The sequence below is a fragment of the Mytilus edulis genome, chromosome 5, assembly GCF_963676685.1.
Source record: "Mytilus edulis chromosome 5, xbMytEdul2.2, whole genome shotgun sequence".
Classification (NCBI taxonomy): Eukaryota; Metazoa; Mollusca; class Bivalvia; order Mytilida; family Mytilidae; genus Mytilus; species Mytilus edulis.
In genome coordinates, this window is record NC_092348.1 from 78,837,695 (window position 1) to 78,858,176 (window position 20,482).

Below are 20,482 nucleotides of genomic sequence, written 5' to 3' on the forward strand. Positions count from 1 at the left end.
GAATTAATTTTCTTAATAACAGTATCTAACTAAAACATTTTTTCGTTTTTGATATAGATTAGACCGTTGGTTTTCCCGTTTAAATGGGTTTACACTATAAATTTGTGGAGCCCTCTATAGCTTGCTGTTCGGTGTGAGCCTAGGCTCGTACCTTGACCTATAATTATTTACTTTTATAAGTGACTTGGATGGAGAGTTGTCTCATTGACACTTATACCACATCTTCCTATATCTAATAATTGCTATTGGAAGTTATAGGGAAAAAATCAGCACATTCAGATTTTGCCTGAAAACAGAATCAAACTAACAAAAAATAAATGACAAAAAATATAAACAATATCGACATACAGAGATTTGGAAATTTATTAAAAGTCCTTGTCATCAATGAATCTGATTTATAGTAATTTGAAGGGGGTCTTTGGTCTTGCTCCATGTAATTATTGTTTTGTATATTATACATATACATGTAATTATTTACAGTTTTTTCGATTCTATTGCTCATGCATGTATTCCCGATATGCTTGTCTACCTAGATCATACTTCATGTTGTCTACTCTAAGGTATCAGACTAGAAAAGGAGCGACTGTATTCTCTATCAATTCTTTGTTATTGTATGTTTTTGGTACTTTGGGATTTAATTGATAGGTTTTATACATATACTGTATATAGTTGTAATTTAATGTCTGACCATATATATTATTATAGTATGGGAAAATTCAATATTCTCAACTTTTCTGACATTTTGCATTGTGATCTTATCTGGGAAAAATGTACGAGCCAGGCAAGTCCTAAATACCACAAACTTTGGATCACATATAGATTGGCATAAAAATATCCATAACTTTTATCAGGTTTGGATAAATACCAAAAAAAGGAACTTTACGTGTACATTGGGTTCTATTATGTAGGTGTACAGATGGATAACGAACAACTCAGGGACTGCACGTAGACTAATTTTACATTTCATTCAAGTAGATTTGAGAACTCCTAGAATTTCTTTTCAGGTGAGTCTGATTTTACTACTTCCACTATGATATAGAAATCATAATCATGTTTGTTTTCATAGATTTGACGATATTATTAAGCAATTTTGGTGGTAGCATAATACTCGATGATATGGTTTTAAGTTGGTGGAAACTTTGAAAATTAAGGACTTGAATTTCTGTGAATTTAATTAAGACACAAACTTAACTAGTATCACAATCCATTTTTTTGAAACTAAGGGTTCTACATCTTGTAGATATTTAACTATTGGCATCTGACTAGGTCATACTTTCTCGGACTGTTTAAGGAATGTTTATCCTAAATCCTAGGCGGTGAACTGACTGATACATAATTATGCAGAAATATAGGTATGATTGTACGTTGAAAAAGGGGTGTTTTAAATTACAGCTTTCAGTTGCTTAGATTTCTCTTAGAATAGTTTTTTTTTAAGAATCATTGGTGACCTTGTGCTGTTTTCTGCTTTTTGGTCGGGTTGTTGTCTCTTTGACACATCCCTGTTTCCAATCTTAATTTTATTTGGATCTTTTGTCTTTTTGCAGCTGATTTTATGCTTAATACCGACCAGACTAGTCAAGTCCTTTCAGCTGATTTTTGAAGTGTGTTTTAATGTTGTTATTTTACATCACGGTTAAATTTTGGGGATCTATGAGTTTGGCTTTCAGTAACTGTGTTGTCATTTGTATTGCGGTATGATTAGTAAATGTATTAATGTTTTTGTTGGCAGTTATTCCGTAATTTGAGAGTTTAGTGCTTTTCCTGTACTACTTTTAATTGCATGTTCTTTTTTGTACGTTTTTTAAATTTATTGTTTTAAATAAAAAGTGCGAGGGTTTCTGTACATCTTGTAAATCTATTTATCACATAAGGGGGGCGGGTTTCTATACTTTAAAACGATTGTATGTTGCCACCCGTTTAATTACATGTACAACTGTGTTCATCTTTAATGTTGAATCTATTTACTCTACTGTTTATTGCATATGTCATCAATTTCGCATAGTACGTGCAAATCTTTATTGTTGCTGGGTGGCTGTCAAATTTATGTTTACCCGATATGTCATTTTATCAATATAGACCAAAGAATCCTACAAATTAATTAAATTATAATTGGTGGTTTCTCAAATGATATAAATTAATTTTAAAATATTTCGATAAGGGTGATGTAGTCTACTCTGTTATCTGCTGCCGAGTTGTGCTCCATAGGATTATTTTATACAAAAGGAGCGGAAGATACCAGATGGACATTCAAACTCAAAGATAAAAAAAAACTGACAACGCCATGGCCAGAAAAGAAAAAGACAAACAGACAAATAATAGAACATACGAAACAACATAGAAAACTCAGTAAAGACTAAGCAACACGAACCCCACAAAAAAAAACTTGGGGTGATATCAGGTACTTCGGAAGGGTAAGCAGATCCTGTTCCACTTGTGACACCCGTCGTCCTGCTTATGTTATTACATTTTACAAACCCGGCAAATAGTCTTAGTCGGTAGGTAAGCAGATCCTGTTCCACTTGTGACACCCGTCGTCCTGCTTATGTTATTACATTTTACAAACCCGGCAAATAGTCTTAGTCGGTAGGTAAGCAGATCCTGTTCCACTTGTGACACCCGTCGTCCTGCTTATGTTATTACATTTTACAAACCCGGCAAATAGTCTTAGTCGGTAGGTCAAATTCGTGAAAGGGAACAGGATTGTAGTCAAGACATAAGGAACATATCCGATATCATCTGTGAAACAGATATTCAATAACGGTCAACCAACTCGTGATGGCGTCAGTAAAATTTACGAAGGAATGATTCAACTTCACCATTTGGAACTCTTCATACGCGGTTCACATTTTCACGTGGATGGGTAATAACAGTATAAGATAAGGATATCTGGACTGATTGCTTATTTGACAACAATTCACTAGAGTCTAAATAGCGTGGATTTAATCAAACTACCATAGGCCTTCAACATTGCGCAAAACCCTGACCGTATAGACAGCTACACAATGATCCTGCATGAGAAAAAAAACCAAAACCGAATGATGTTCACCCTACCATTTCTCTTTACAATTCTGATTATTAAGAACAAATAATTAAAATCAGTTGAAAAGGCAGAAAAACATACCCGACAAAACACAGACAAGACGTTGAAGGGTATGCCATTGGTGGCCTTCGGCTGTTGTCTCTTTGATACATTCCCCATTTCCATTCTCAATTTTATACACCCTCACAACAGAAAAGACGATACTGATCTGAAAATACTCGTAGGTACATGCAGCTAGTTCACAGTCATTAACTAATAATACAAAAATATGTATCTTAGACTAGAATATAAATCAGTTCACCTCAAACATCCTATGGATTTAGTGTAAAGACGACATTAACAGTTAGAGTAAAAAATTACCAGAATGTGCATATATGTATAACAGTAATATTTAGTATGGTTTTAAATTTACTAATAACGAAATCAATATTTAAACCAATAAAACAATATTCAAATATCCAATTACAGTGTTGAATTGGTAACCTTTTATTTACTAGTAAAGGATTGATAAATTCAAATTTACGTGCTCGGTAACCTACAAATGTACAACACCGTAACAATTAGGATGTGCTTTTCTGGTAACTTATCTGTTCAAGCCTTTATTTTTAAATACTCTGGACAAGTGGCCAATACAACATCAGCATATGATATTAGTGGACGCATGTACATGCGAACTTGTGTCAAGTCATTTAAAGACACCGGTGTAAATATATAGTCGATGTTTTGTGTTTACTTCAATTTGTTGGATTAACACCATTCGAGAAGGTAAAACAACTGGTGGTAAAACCAAAGTGCGTATGTAACAGGGCTTTTATTTTATTATTATGACGGTAGATCGACGACAGATAATTTTTAAAGATTGCTAAAACTCTGGTTCGCTCTTCTATAATAAAACAAGAAATTCTTTTCAAACGGATTTATATCATCTATTTACACAAAAAAACTTTTTTTTCGTAAATTGTGTTTATAAGAAATCGATGAGACTAAAAGACATCCTGGAAAGTCTTAATAAAATTGAAAATTGTAATGGGAAAGTGTCAAAGAGACAAGAACCCGACCAAAGAGCAGAAAGTAGCCGAACCACAATGGACCATCAACATAGCGAGATTCTTAAACTTTATACATGCAAAAGTGATATTTTAGATGAGATAATCTTACATACTATACGATCACCACGATCTTCCCAGCTTAACTTTTCATCAATGTCAATTCCACGTAAATGTTGATTTCTTTGAAAAATTAGAGATATAATGAATTAGATTTTAACAACTAAAGTTTCAAGTGTAAGGTGTAAATTTAAGGCTAAAAACAGCTTTACTTTTCGTCCTGCTTCTAAAGCTCATACTTTCCGACAATATACATCTGGAATTATCCCAACCGGAAATTAACGCCATGTAATGTTAAGAAATGCTATCCGTTTGGCTGTGCGGATGTATAAATACGCAGCCACGTGTCCTAACGACATGGAGACGTCCTAACGGCATGGAGACGTTAAAACCCGACGCCTCATGTGAGATGGATGTCACGTTTTCTTCACTAAATTTTCTTCCGCAGGTGATCTGTTGTCAGTAGTTGCCAGGAAAAAGTCTTCTTCCATGTTAATTATAAACTCTTTTCCAGTCTAAAATCGTTCATCCTCGTGGTTAACCAAATTTGCAGAACTTGATTTCTTTATTATTTGCATGCAATGTGAAACAAATAACAAACAATCAATCAAATCAAATAGGATAATAATTGTTCAGTAATCTTAAATCGACATTCTGAAAACGAAGGAATCAATTTGCTTGTTTTAATGCAGACTTCGATCTATAAGGCTTAAGTTAGAAATAGCGCTAGTTTTTTTTTAATATCTTAAACAAGCTTATGCATCTGTGTGCTTATCGCATCAGGCCAAAAGGTTTTGCTAACATTTTGATTGAAAGGAAGTATTTTATCGAAAACACAATCTGAAATACTTTATATAAAATAAAATAAAACACACATGTATATATACTCGTCGTTTTTCATGATTTCAGATGTATTTGTATTAGATACATCCATCAGAGCATTGGCACCAATTGTGTACGAAGATATTACCATTAATTAAAGAGATAGATACCAATACTATAAGAGGAATGACAGCAATATTACCTTATGTTATTTGAAAAAGCATGACAATTGCAGATATCAAATAACATTTAATGACATCTTGGTGTAAATTAGTAATGTTATCCCTAACATTTTGATTGGAAATTAATGCCAATACGTTTTCAGGTCTAATAAATATTTCCATTTAAAATCCAATGCCATATCAGCTACATCGATGAGCTTTTAACGTTCAAGGCAAATGGCCGTTAGTTCACACTTAACGCTTCAGGAAGGGTTCTTTTACATTGTTGGTGATTACCGCGCAATGATAATATTTTGCTGCGAGTAACGTTTATAAGCCATTGTGCCATACTGATAAACAGTTTGTCATTACCATTCAGTCTCATAAAGACCATTCTGTTTACTTCATTAACTCCAATTATAAATAACTGACATTTTATCGAAGAAATTGTTATTTTTCATCAATTTTTGTTATCCGTGTTCTTTTCTGTTTAATATCAAACCTCATCAAAAATAAAAGGCTTTGACAATAAAACGTGAATATTAATGATAAATTTTAGTTTATTGGCAGAACACAGCTTGTATTTTGGTGTTTTGACAGTTTGAATACAGAAATGGATTACTTTTCGTCTGCATTATTTTCCCTTCTTAGGTTTTCTAAAAAAATGGATTATTTACTCTGATTATATTTGGATTTTGGGTCATTAAACTGGCAATTTATAACTTCTATCAAAAGATTAATTGTGTTCTTTTTTGGGATATTTTGATGTTCCACCCTCTGCTTGCGAACTGTAAGTTCCGGAGGGTATTACAAAACTAGTTACTAGTGCTTTTGTACTGTCATGGTATAGATTTGATATTGATAGGTGTCAAAATATTGTCATTTAGGATTTAGTCAGTTAGTATGACGATGAAAGTTTTGTTAAATTCTATGGTCATTCTCCTGTATCACACTCGGTATCGCATGTTCTTCAGTATTTATTTTGTTTGTTATTTAGCATCTTCCTTTTTAAGTGTGTCTTTTTTTGTCTTTTAATTTTTTTTATCTTCCGAACTTGATATTCGGGTTTTCTCTGCTTGATTTCGAGCATCGCTGATCTCCATTAAAGTTCTGAAATTACCATATGGTGCATTAAACTTATCTTGCGGTATCTTGTAATTGTGCATAGCCGTCTCTGTTAATTAACCAAGTCCGCGAGGGTGATATACCGTAAAACCATTGGATAGATGACACTGCTAGTGTTCTATGGAACGAAGAAGCTAACATACCATCTTTGGGTTGATTTTACTGCTGGTGGACTGCAAGGTTGAACATGTATCATACCACTACTGGGTCGAAACCCATGGGTATTATAAGTTCGGTAACCAATGCATATGATGTTTTATGGATTCTTCTTTGATATTGATACTGTAGGTGTCATGTATCATGCTTTGGCTTATTTTATGTCATTTGCCTTGGTCTCATTTAGGAGTTGGTGGTTATCGATGTTTCAAATCTTCTTGTTTACAGTATTAGAATTAGAGCACCACTGGTGAAAAAGTTTCGTAAGATTTTGTGCATCATATTATATCAAAATCTTGTAAAAGACCATATATATTTAATGATGCTATAATACCCGTTGTCGCAATAATTTAAACATAAACTTCAATTTGTTTTTTGTTTATGCACATGTACTTAAATTTTGAAACATCTCACGTATTCGGTGTATTATTTTCACTTTTCATTTAAAAATTATTTGGTTTATTTAAAAAAAAATATTTTTAAAATGTACCATTTTTTCCACGTTGATTAAAATAAAACACTTATATAAAGCTGTTGTTTTATGCCTTTTGTTTTATTTTTTTACCAATGACGTATGTTTACCCTATACATCTTTTAATTACACAATCTGGTTTCGCAAATATTTGTGATAGAAAAATCTTTCATTATAGTTGACTTTATGACCAAAATAATTCAATATTTTTGTTATAAGTACACTTGTACTTTATGCATCCCAGACATCTTGAAAGTATCTGAGATTTCGTTTACTGTGTTCTTTAGTGTGAAGACTTCAATTATTATATTACATCCCATAATCTTCTGTTTGTTGCAGTGATTATCCAATCAACATCTTTGTAAGTATTTAGTTCTTTGTGGTCGAATTTAATGCTTTTTCTATATTGAGTTATTAACATTTTTTTCATTCGTACTTTTCCCTACGAAAGTCTTACAAAAGCCACGAGGACAATGTATGTCATTGATCACAATGAATATTGTCGTAGCCACACTTCCTTTTGTTTTTCCATGATTACTAGTATATCATCGTCCAATTTTCTGACTTGGTATTAGCAAAACGGAGGGTGCCGCAACCTACCTTTCCAGATCACCTGCGACTTTTCTAGGTTTATGATAGTGTTCAAATTGCAAGTTTTTTTCCTTTGTTTTTTTTTTCTTCATCTTTTTGACTTGACAGTAGTGTGTTCTGTCTAGTTAAGGAAGCTGGAGTGTTTGATTAGCCACCTTCCTACTAAATAAATTATTCGGTTTTATTTCTCTCCCACAATCTTTCCTGTAACAGTGCCTGTCCAAAGCATCAGGCTTGTAATCCAATTGATGTCGTTGGTTGACATAAAACATAAAACGAGGACATTGTTTATTTCTTTATTTTCTGTAAACTTTAATTGGCCAATTGAAGTCTTTTACTTGGATAGAAAATCCACAGTACTTCGAAATTATTTGATGTTTTGGGGTTTCGAACATTGCGACCTCTGATTAAAAAATAACTGATCCTCTCTAAACATTGTTATGATTGCTAGTTTATGTTTCCATCTTTATTCTGCACTGGGTCATATGTTTTGAGTAGTTCATAGATGGTATTACATCTATGAGTAGTTGGAATGCTTTTGATGTTACCATATAGTCATTTACATCTGTTTTAAAATCACCAGTTGAATCTACAAATACGAACATATACATACTTGTTCTTAATGAACTGTTGCTATTTATGATATATATTTATGTTCCTGAATAGATCTTCAATAGGACAGTTGTTTACGACTGAGGATTTTTAATATTTTGAAGTCAATCATAACGATGCGAGATAAGATGTGGTATAATTACCACCATAGATGTAATTGATGTAATTACATCTATGGTACCACAAACAAGCATCCAGTAAAGAAAGATCATGTCTGTAATTGTCTTTATTAAATAGCCGATTTGTCCATGTCGTAAAGCTTAAATTTCGTCAATGTCAATTATCACAATTAATTCAAAAGAAACGAAAATGTTGCATGTTGTAGTGTAAATTTCTCTATTACGTATTCTTTATCGACTTTATACACATGTTTGTGTGGGAGAAAAATATTTAAATGATTTTGTCACAAAAACTTATAATCTTATAAGAAATGTTATAAACTGAATGAAATCTAACATCTGTTACCAGTTTATCGTACTCTATGCTACATTGACATTTCATTTACACATTCAGCAAATCCGAATAAATCACGTCCAGATTTGATTTTTTTATATTATTTATAAGATTTGGTTGAAAGAAATTGTAACAGCATGAAATTAATTAAATAGCTTTTCCTTGAAGATAATTACGACTGTTTAGAAGTGAGGAAAACAAATTAGATCTTATTAGATGATTTGAAGCAGCTCTATTCATATGGCACGTTTAGAATTCTCCACAAAGGATCTTCGTTATGAAGGATATAGTTAACCATCTCGTATATCAGAAATCGATGGTAAATAAAATATATCCTAGTTAATTAACCAATCAAATAACAGCGCGCGCTGTGATCGTCTGCTGTTGTTTAGCTCGTGCGATGTAATTGCAGTTGTCTGTCATAGTAATTATTTGTAGAGTTGTTTTGACTATATTAGATCTGTCAGAGAATCGCCTCTCGTCTGACACCGCGCCAGGTGTAAAATTGGAATAATATGTCAGACACTCATTGGATGTCATCAATACATAGGTAAGACCATTTCATACGTACAGATATATATTGCAGCCTTGTGATTAACTATGATCATTACTTATAAAAACAATATTACTTTCAGTTTTATTAGACCTTTCTGTGCTATGATAATAGAAAAGTTCAATAAACGAAAAAGGGAAAAGAACAACTGAAAAGGCAATTTCATTCTTGTACTCTTATGTTTTCATGTGATTCCTTTCCAGTTTTAAACATCTGTCTTGGAATTCCTGATTTAAGAAGCTTGTTTTTTAACACTTTTTAAAACATTGGTGCATTAGTATGACGTGATAAACATCCAGAATGAACGTATATTTTTGGTACGGATCACATAATTTTGATGATAAAAAGGATTTAATTAATTTCTTTTTTTTGGAGTGGCTACAAGTATTTGCCGTCCATCCAAACGGACAGAATCGGGAAATTATGTGTTGAGCTAAATAAAAAATAAGTAATTAACTTATTTACATTTCTATTTTAATTTGGTATGGAATATAGGGACGTTACTTTTTTACTTTTCTATCTTAGAAATTCTATCTTAGAAAAAAGAGGATGCTTTTATGTCAATGAGACTAAAACTTTAAGAACACAATAAAACGAGAAAGGACATCTAAAGGTCAGAACATGGTCTTCAACAATAGACATATTATGTCTACACCATATGTGAAGTACTAAATCGACTGATAAATATATTTCTTAAGCTCAAATCGACCATACGTTAACTCTTTTGAGTTGTAAGTCCTAACCGGGCAAACAGTTATGATTGTTTTTCCATGCAGCTTACTGAACAAAACATCATCAACGCTATTTATATCCTTGTTGTTTAACCAATTAATTTACGGACTGCGTTTATGTCAATGCTTAGCTCGAAAATAATATTTTCTTTGAAACATATTTGCATTTTAGTAATAATATATGTTGTTATCTATTGTTACTGTATACAAATACTTTTGTGCGTTTAAAAGTTGTTTGGGGATTTTGTGGCTTGTTGAAACAAACTAGATAACTATAAAAAAAAAAAAAAAAAAAAAAAAAAAAAAGTGTTTTAAAATTGTTTTTATAATTGAATTCCTGCATATACAAGTTTTCATTTTTTAAAACAACACTGTTTTTATGGAACAAAGTTCGGTAGTGGTACGTTATACTGTTGATGACGAAACGCATGCACATATTGCTTGATGTCATAACGGATTTTGTCCGTTTATACATAATTCGAATTTATGTATTGTAAAAATTAATTTACCCTACCCGTTTTGTTCATCACTGTGCGTTATAGCAGTGTTTTGTTAATCACCATGTGTTTGATCAGTGTTTTGTTCATCACAATGCGTTTGATCAGTGTTTTAGTTCATCGCGATGCATTATAGCAACTTGTTTTTGTTCGTCACCTGACCGTGCGTTTAAGCAGTGTATGTGTTAATCATCGTAAGATTTTTGTTCATCACCATGCGTTTTATCAGTTTTTTTGTTCATCACAGTGCATTATAGCAGTGTTTTTGTTCGTCACCTGACCGTGCGTTTAAGCAGTGTATGTGTTAATCATCATAAGATTTTTGTTCATCACCATGCGTTTAATCAGTGCTTTAGTTCATCATCATGCGTTTAAGCAGTATACTTTTGTTCATTACCGTGCGTTTGGGCAATGTTCAGTGTACCGCTATTATTTTGGTGATGTGTCTCTTTTGTTTGGTGCAGGTCACTTAGCCATGGAAAAATCTGCAAACAGTCTTGATGATCCCATTTATATTTTCTAGATGAGTGACCATGATAGGTTAAAAAGAAAATTTAAAAAAAAATATAGATTTGTTTATAAATAAGATTTGCTTCGTTTCTCTTGTTATGAAACATGCTTTCATTCGAAACTTGAGTACTACGTACCATTTCCTAGTAAATATCAAGTTAATAATTGATACAAAATTATGTTCAGAATTCACAAAGTCGAACCGATTCTTATCGTCCTATTTCTGAGTGCTACAAGAAAATAAAACAAGGCCTGTGGTTTCCTTTAATCCCCCAGACAAACGTTAAGGTGATTAGATGGAATTAGTCCTTCTCCTTGGCATTAATTTCTGATATATATACAATTGTATCAATACTGACGATTTAATGGTCCGACCTTTTAATAGTAATATTTGCTGATTGTTAACATTGACAAAATGTCAACACGCATCATTTGAGGAAATTGGAAAATACAATCTAATAAAATATCTTGAGTGATTAGTTAGTCTTAATAAGTGCATTTTAGATATTAACCTATTGAAAAAGTGTAGATCTTATTTTCTTTTTTCAAGAAATGCAAGTTAAGCGTTTTGAATATCGTATACATAACTGGAAATAAACTATTGGTGTTATTTTCGGTAACGATTTCACTAAACCTAGAATATACCAACTTTTTCTTTTTTTTTTATCTTCATTTGCTCTTTTTCTACATGTCGTGTAACTGACCATAGGCATTTGTCTCTGAAATTATTGCCCCTATAAACCTTGCTATAAAGGGATATATTTTAGAAGCAAATGCCTGTGTATCAGACGAAGTAAAGATCATCGGCGATAGAACTGGGTGCAGGGGCTGGTCTATGATTTTTGAAATGGGGCGTAATTTCAAATAACAGCAAAATAATTAATTGTATTTTATGCTACAAAAACATTCAAATGGAGAAAAACATGATACAACAAAATAAAATTGGCGATCAAATGAGGCGTATGCCCTCTACACTCTCCCTGGGCCAAACTCTGGAGTGAAGTTGATGGTGTGGGGAGAGCACCTATCAAATACAAATCCACATATATTGTTAAAAAATGGATTAAACACAACATGCACAAGTTATTGTAATTAAGTAAAGTAAATTCTATGCAGTGATCAAAAGACTTGTGAATGAGTATAGTCCAAATGGATTTTTTGTGTTAGCTCATTTAGCCCGACAAATCACTGAGAGTTAATTGATATATTTTTGTTTCTGTCGATATATATTTTCTTCTTCTCATTAATTACGGCTGTAGCTAAACAAATTTGACAGGAATAATGTATTAAGCATTTCAATGTTTTTCAATTTATTCTGATCGTTGGAAAAACAAAAACTGCCTGATCATATTTTACATTATGGTGGGCCATTTTTCAAATGTCTTTCTAAAACAACAAAGCAAAGTATTTAAGAAAATGGGTGATTTGTTTCCATAATTACATTGCCTTTTGCTAATTCTTAAAATGAAATGTTACACATATATGCGTAATGTAATGGATACAATAGCATCTCGCTTTAATGATTAACATGGACACATATATGCTTAGAAAGCATTTCTCGTGAGTTCATCATTATTGATATATATATTTGCCGGGTAGTCATTCCATTTTTCTTACTTCACTTTTGATAGAGTACTCAAATATACATTATTTTTTTCAAGTTTAAGAAGAAAAGATCATGAATTAAGAACAAATAAGAAACGGTATGTAAGTGTGTTCACAGACATCCATATCATATTTACCCGAGCGCTCAGTACGAGCGTTATAGATATTGCAAAAAATCTCACGATTGTGGCAATGTTTAGATCATATCAGACTACCCTCAAGTATGTCTATTTATAACTTTATCATACTTAAAGAGATGCTATGCGATTATAAATGAAACACTTCCCCCTTCCCCCTCCTTTTCCTCTTTTTCTATCTCTACTTAAAAAAATGAACGGGAGAATGTGTGCTATATTGATTTAAAATTGAATATAAGGGGAGAATGTGTACTATATTGATGTCAAATTGAATCTTACTTGAAAACCGACTAAACACCCTTCCTGCGGTTTACTAGGTTGACTTTGTGATATGCCCGCCATTATTTCAATTTAAAAATACGGTCACTGCAGCTAGGGCAACAGGTGCGAACAAACATGGTAAACAGCTTTAATCCTAAAAAAATAATGTACTTATATAGTATATAAATACCTTCATCCATGCAATTTATCGATATTCATGCGGAGACTGATATACAATATGAGAGTGGACTCGCAAGGTGTTTATTGCTTGCACAAACTTTGTATTTAAGTTCAACGAAAACAAGAAGAAGGGTTTCATTTACGTACACTAAAAATGGGTGCTCTAAAGGTGATTTTAATCAGATTGATTTATACGTACATCATTTTTGCATCTCCCCTCTGTATTCCTGTCCTCGTTCCCGTCTCCACCCCCCCCCCCCCCCCCAAAAAAAACCCCCAACTAAATGATGTCATTATCTATCCTCTTTGTGACTGTCTTTGAAACAACAAAAATCTTAGTACTCCTAAGTCCTGTTTGAATGTTTTTTCTCAGAAATAATAAAAAATGTTACATTCATACCAAATATATAAAATCATAATCTTGACAAAACTAAAGAAATAAGGGTATTTCTGATTTATTTAATGACTTTCACAACATCGTAATTGCGATAGCTGAGAAATAACTCGGTGTCAGTAATATGCGTAAATTCAAGAATAGCAAATCAACCAAATCGAATAAGAAAATGTTATGTAAAAGTAAGTAGACATACAGAAATAGAAATGTCAGGTAGTTGTTGGTTTATAATTATTGTTACAATAATTATGTTCACATTAAATAATAATTACAAGTCTTGTTTTCTCTAGTATATCATACTTACCATAGTATCTAGTAATTACCAAAATGTCTTCGTTTTGTAAGCGCATGACTTATTCTAAACATGTTACCAAGCCGGTACATTGTTTTTGAATGGAATGTCATACGTAACTAGAAGAAGTAATAAAATTAATTAAAAAGATACATTTGGGATCTAGATTTTTGAAAAGGGGATTCACCAAGGCAACTTTATGTGTGGTACTGGTAAAAGTCTATGCGTTAATCATATACATAAGTGTGTAGCTCCATAAGGTGAATCCCCACCGTAATTCCCCTTTGAGTTATCACAATATTTTGGTTATTGACATAAATAAAGTTGATAATGGAAACAGGGAATGTGTCAAAAAAACAACAACCCGATCAAAGAGCAGAAAACATCCGAAGGCCACCAATGGATCTTCAACACAGCGAGGAAATCACACACCCAGAGGCGGTCTTTAGTTGGCCTTTAAATTAACGTACACTTCTATAGTTCAGCGAAAATTGACGTCACACCAAGCTCCGAAATATAAATGAACCAAAATGAAAAGAAACCATACAAGACTAACAAAGGTCAGACTTGGTACAGGCGCAAAAATGTGGCGGGGTTAAACATGTTTTGTGATATCTCAAACCCTCCCCCTATTCCTCTAGATAATGTAGAATAAAAAGACACACATCAATACACACAGTAAAACATCATATGTCGAGTGTTATGGCTTGATATTTCAACAAACATCCCAATGAGCAAAGATTACAATGAAATAAGCATGAACATTATTGACTCCAAAAAATAAGCACACATAAGCACTCAATAAAACGGCACATGCACGCAGCAAGACCATATACAATGTCATATTAGTATATCAATTGTGCTTAAAAACAAAAGGTTTTGGTAAAGCAAACAACTAATAATTCACACCATAAGCAGAAAACATTAATATAAGAACATAACCATATAGATAGCCAATAAGTATGTAGCTAAAACAGATAGTAAAAAACAAAACATCAGTAAGGCTTGAGACAGCAGTGTTTTATATTAACAGGCACTGCAAAGCTAGATAGATAATTCTTAAACGTGGTGAAAGGAGACAATGTTTCTTGCTTTATTTGGCAGTCAGTTCCCAAATCATGCTGCTTCATATCTGAAAGATCTGAAATAGTGTTTACTTTACCATTCGTTGAAATGCTTTGCTTGATAATAGCTATGCACGTTGCATGAACATATTTCGCAAGGTGCAACACATTTTGAGAAGAACAATTTATCATCACAATTTATAAGTTTGGTATATGTCAAGTTAAATATATGTGTACCACGTTTATGGATCAATAGGTCACAATCATCACATTGTATGTCTTTGTCGTTTCGTTTTACAAGTGTTTGGCATATGAAACAGCTGAAACAGAAAATGCATGGATCGAAATCTACACTTAGAATCAAAGAAAACATCACTTCTTAGAAAGTTTGTACAAATCATCTGACCATCCAGCTCATAATTAATTTAATTAAAGATCAACTAGACGATTTTTACTATCGTCGAACCAATGCTCATTAAGACACTTATTTCTGTCTCTGACTCACTGTGATAGCGATTATCAATCGCTTATCGATATGTAATTACCGAAACTAGCACCGAACATCTAGTGCTATTTCCAACCAGAGAAAACATCATTAAAGATCTAATAATTAAGACGTTACCTAATCAGTTCATCGACATTCATACACCAGATAGAGTGACCATGACATAGTTAGGGACACACTGAAATTTACAGCGCCGAGGAAATCTAGACCTGAAGAACATACTATCAATACTCAAAGGGGCACTACAATCAAATGAGGGAGGACAATAGATATGTCACCAGCGACAAATATTTCAATGGTCATTGAAGTAGTAGATGTGTAGAGAAACTTTTGAACTTGGATCCATCTGGAAAGAATATTCTTAAGAAGACATCAAAATAATCAAATATTCCAGCATTACCTACTTAAAAAGACCTAGAAAAGTTTATGACAATTAACCAACAATTTACAAGGATTTTTACAAGAACACAACAATCGTCACTCAGTATAGTAGATTATTGTAGATAATCGTTGATCATCTCAACGAGATTGATTTTTTCGCTTGAGCCGGTACGGCGAAAGTGAGAAAAGCAATCAAGTTGAGATGACCAATGATAATCTGTTTACCTTTGTCGACGTTGTTAATTTCATTGACAATGTGTACGTGCGCCCTTAATTTCTAGCGATAATTTTACATATCACTTTATTGTGCTGAAAGAAGAAATTATCAGTCAGTGAGATCAAAAGAAAATTTCGAAAAATAGCAATTATTGATAAAAAAACCCAGATAAACCAAAAAAGAAAGTCAATACAAAACTCGAAGTTATGGCTCTCGTTTTTCAGCAACATTCGGCAATCCTCGGGTGAATCCGCCACTCTTTGATGAAGGTACGGAATCGGCCGAGTTTTGACGAATGATTTCTGAGTTTTGACGAATGATTTCTGCAACTGACGATTTGACGGTTGCAAATGCAGTTTAAATGACGATACGTAGACAAATCTTCAGTAATGCTATTCATATTGTAATGCATTACAAACAGAACTAGTACAGATAAATACAATTCCGATTTTTATTGTGATGTAACTTAAGCCCCAGTCCCACTAGACCACGATCGCACCACGCTCACCGCGATCTAAAATAAATTTAGATCGTGGTGAGGTCGCGGTATGAGCGGCACGAAAATGTAAATTTTCGTTGCTTTCACGATGCTACTACGTCCTCTCTACGCTTCTACAAAGATCCCGCTACGATTATACCACGTTCTCACCGCGCTTATTCTGCGACCTCACTACGCTCATCAAGATCTTTCTACGCTCTTCACGTTCTCACTACGACCATACCACGAGTTATCCGATTGCAACACGATCTTTCTGCGATTATTACACGTTCTTACCACGATTATACTACGTTCATAGCGCGATCTTACTACGTTCTCAGCAATAACGTCAACATCGTGTTCCATATCAATACAGTTCAATTCCTTCTATTTCTGATTAAATCGTAGATTTCTCGGAAACAATACAGTCATGCCACCAAAATCTGCCAGAACACGTGGGCATGGTGGTAGGAGTTGATGTAGAGGCAGAGGGAGCAAAGTAACGAATCCTGATCAAGCAGAGATGTCGGACCGACCAATCCAACCTAAATTACAACCTATTGCTGGTCCATGAAGCTCAATGACGATATTTTAGTGAACGATAGCAGAGATGACATAGATGTATCAATATATATAGGAAGATGTGGTATGAGTGCCAATGAGACAACTCTCCATCCAAGTAACAATTTATAAAAGAAAACCATTATAGGCCACGGTACGGCCTTCAACACGGAGCCTTGGCTCACATCAATCAGCACGTTATAAAGGACCCAAAATATTACTAGTGACATTACCATTTAAACGGGAAAACCAACGGTCTAATCTATGTAAAAACGAGAAGCATGGTTGAACCGTTAGAGCAAATGGATAATTACATTCAAACAAACAAAATCTAGGGATCATTTTTTATATATTTTATGTGAAAATGACAATGAGAATGATGGTCGTAGTGTGAACGTAGTCAGGTCGTAAGAAGAGCGTGGTGAGGACGGCAAGGGCGTGCTAGAATCGTACTATGGTCGTGAACAGCGTGGTATAGTCGTAGTGGAAGCGTAGTTGGGTCGCAGTGAGAACGTGATGGTCGTAGTGAGGTCGTTATAACGTCGCTGTGCGATCGTTGCGCAGTCTCTCCGAATAGAATCACGCTTTCGCTACGCTCTCGCTACGATTGTACAGCGACCTTTGCGATCTTACTACGATCTTAGTGCGCTCTCACTACGCTTCTACTACGACCTGATTTCGCCACGACCGTACCACGATTGTTTTGAACATGTTCAAAGTTGGCCACGCTCTTCACGATCTTGAAGACCTCACCACGACCGTGATACGACCTTACTGCGATCTACACGATCGCACTATGATCATCAAAATTTGCATTTTTTTCACAGATCGTAGTGCGATCGTGGCCTAGTGGGACTAGGGTATTAATAACAGATGCAAGTGATATAAGCAGTTTAAAGGGAAAGTGCGCGAATTCGAAAGTAGTCTATAAGTTCTCAAATATAACGTCATTTGGCCGTGACGAGTTTATATGTCGAATGACGTCGTAAATCTTTAGCATTTGACGTCACAGTCGTCCGTCTGCCGTATGAAATGGCAAATCAAATGAACCAATATCGAGCTAGAGGCAGCCAGATGGCAAAGGCGTGAGTAAAACATAACACACACAAAGCACACTAAAAACATAAGAATTCAAAGTAAAATCATAACAGGGGCAAAGACTAATCGTGAATTTCATGTAAATGGGGATTTGGTAACGCATCATATACATACATAAATTGATGATACATCCCTTTGATATCTGTGACCTCTCTTTAATCCATTAGTGGTTCACTCTCTTCTAATTCATTTATGATAAACTCATATGATACATCCATAAATAGATACAAATCAAGGTTAAACAAAGACTGAGGGGACCGTATGTTACGTCCGCGGGGTTCTGTTGTTATTCATGCATTTTTCTGTTTCTGTAGCATAAGTTTCTTTCCCTGGCTGAGTAGATAACCCAGTCCACAACCCCCTTACCAAGAGGGCCAGGAATTTATTCATCAATATTTCCTTCGGGCTTCCTCTATATGGGCTGCTAACCATTGCTTATGACTTCCATCTTGCCATTGGTTTTTTATCGAGTCGTTCATTCATTACTTTTAGGAAACCCTGGTGCAATACCTTCATTGTAAGTAGCAACCCTCTGTAAAGAAAAACATGATAAGAGAACCGGGAGATTTTACTCTATATTATAAGACGCTGCTGGAATGTTAATTCAAAGACATGGAACAATGGCAAAGCTGTGATACAAAATTATTATGTAAATGTAGCTACCAAATCAGAAAGTTGAAAAAATGTCGATATAAATTAATTGATTTAAAATCTCTTAAAATTGATAGCGTGGGTCATCAAATTCGAATAGTATAATACAAAATTGAATTTAGTTAAAACTAAAATTCTGAATACGATGACAACAAACTATTGCAGTTCCCCATCATGAAAAATTCCCCGAGCGAGTAATAATTGTTAATTTATATTCAGATGGCCCCTATAACAGAAATATACATAAGTATTTTACAAATGTCGACTATCTTAAACAAAATTCTCTATTAGAACAAAGCAAACACTCCTCCGAAAAAATGACATTTCGGTCTTAATTCCATTTCTACCTTATTTAAAATTTTCTATTTTCATTTAAAATAAGTATAAAAATATACATGTCAAACATTTTATTTCAGCAATTGCTTGTATTTTTGCGCAATTGAATTTTTTCATTTCAATTGTATCATGAATGTTAAATACAGGAGTGCTACCAATATGCATTTCAATGTTATTAAACAGATCAGTAAAATACAAGTGTTGAACTTGTTTATTGGCATAATGCATTGATCTTAAAGATTTATGTTGTTCTTACTATTTTTCTTTATTCATTGCTTTCATCAATCGGCATAATTTCTAACTAAATAAACAATTATTCTACGCGTTTATCGTTAACATGACGTATCTCTCATGTTGTATGTTTTATATATTGTTTTATGATTATTTTATATCTGAAGTCCATTACTCTGAACGTTTATATATTCCATCTGCGCCTATTTCTATGGCTTTCTTTGGTACGTTCATTGAAATGTTGTATGTTTCCCTTAACAAATGTTATTAATAACCATAACATTTTGATCAATACTGATTTAGTATTTTTGTATCAAAAAAATATCTTTATAGTAATGAAAATATATTCGTTCGATTAATTTTAGTTTTTTTCGACGAATGTCATATATTCTATTATAGTTTCTGCTATTTTCAGCAATTTGCCTTGAAATTAAGTACATGTATTACCAAAATTTATATTTATATACTATATAGAACATGAATTATTTTCTTAACGATTTACAGATCAATACCTTACTTTTATGAGTATTTACGAATGATTTATGAAGCACATCGAATCATGAAAAACAGTTTGCGTTCACCAACTTAAGATAACCTTGAAAAAAGTAATTTTAAACGGAAAGTCCCTAAGCAAATGGCAAAATCAAAACATCCAAAACATAAAAACCGGTCATATCCCGTTTCATATATGAAAAAGACGCATTTTTACCATATTTTCGTCAATTTTGTTTGATTAGGTTCGAATTAAAAGAAAATCTTTAGCATGACTAACTGCTAACAAAAAAGATATTCTTTATATTATGACTCTGTATTACAGGACCTATACCTATTGGATTTTTGTTAATTAGTCCTCATCTTAAACATGCATACAAGATATTTGCCACTAGACGTTAATCAATCCACAATCAATCAATCATTAGTGTGATTTACTGGTTTCTCAAGTTACTTAAAATTCTAAAGCAAGTGAAATTGGCCAAATGAAATTACAGATTTAAAAAAACTGTCAGAATAAACCTGATCATTGCAATTAAAACAGAAAAGAATATGTTGCACTGACATTTGGAAAACAGACAATAACGAAACGGAAGCATTGAAACAAACAATATTTTTCAGAACAAAAAATGAATGAATGTTTTAAGCAGAGATGTTAAAAGTAAATAGACAGCTGCAATGAAAACGTACCTTCTGTTTGAACGGTGCAATTGGTATTCCTATCAAGAATGTCTATAATTTAAAAACATATGTCAACTTATTTTTGGTAT

The 20,482-nt window shown here is 33.3% G+C and overlaps 1 protein-coding gene across 2 annotated transcripts in view; it reads left to right on the forward strand.

Moving 5' to 3' along the window:
• Positions 1-8,588: 8,588 nt before the first annotated feature.
• LOC139524525 (small conductance calcium-activated potassium channel protein 2-like) overlaps positions 8,589-20,482 on the forward strand; it is a 43,813-nt gene continuing 31,919 nt past the window's right edge. Inside the window, exon 1 of one of the 2 annotated variants that reach the window (XM_071319355.1) lies at positions 8,589-9,088. The gene's annotated coding sequence lies outside the window, so the exon portion shown is untranslated. Of the gene's footprint in view, positions 9,089-17,870; positions 17,990-20,482 lie in introns of those variants that run through there. The other variant, XM_071319354.1, reaches the window with a different exon arrangement.